At 42.0% G+C, this 395-nt stretch overlaps 1 pseudogene; it reads right to left on the bottom strand.

Annotated features, from left to right (window-relative positions):
- Window positions 1-3: 3 nt before the first annotated feature.
- LOC115235342 lies at window positions 4-390 on the bottom strand (annotated as a pseudogene).
- Between the last annotated feature and the right edge of the window lie 5 nt (window positions 391-395).

Below are 395 nucleotides of genomic sequence, written 5' to 3'. Positions count from 1 at the left end.
CACGTCATACACGGGAATCAAGTGACTGTAAAGATCCATAAATTCGATGCCAACTTCTTTAAAAGCTCTCTGTGTTAGCAAATGTCGCTTGATTCTGGACAATGCCTCGTGTGGATTATCGTATGCTTGTTCTATTAAGCCCAGTTCTTCTCGTTGACTTTGATTCAGCCTAGATTTAACGCTATAAGCCTCCTTCAAGCGTTCCAGGGCTAATATCAACAATTTTGTATCATGTTTGTAAGATAATGGCGGAAAGGGTATTGGCGCGAATCTTCGAGATTCTAGCCAATGAACTGAAGTTGTAAATATGGCTACAGCTTCCTCCGGCGATATATATGGACCATCCTTCAAGTAATTGTGTTGTCGTTCCTGCTCGGCTTTCAAATAGAGACGCG

The sequence above is a fragment of the Formica exsecta genome, unplaced genomic scaffold (genome assembly GCF_003651465.1).
Source record: "Formica exsecta isolate Colony F162 unplaced genomic scaffold, ASM365146v1 C16246612, whole genome shotgun sequence".
Taxonomy (NCBI): Eukaryota; Metazoa; Arthropoda; class Insecta; order Hymenoptera; family Formicidae; genus Formica; species Formica exsecta.
This window is presented reverse-complemented; position numbering and strand designations above follow the sequence as displayed.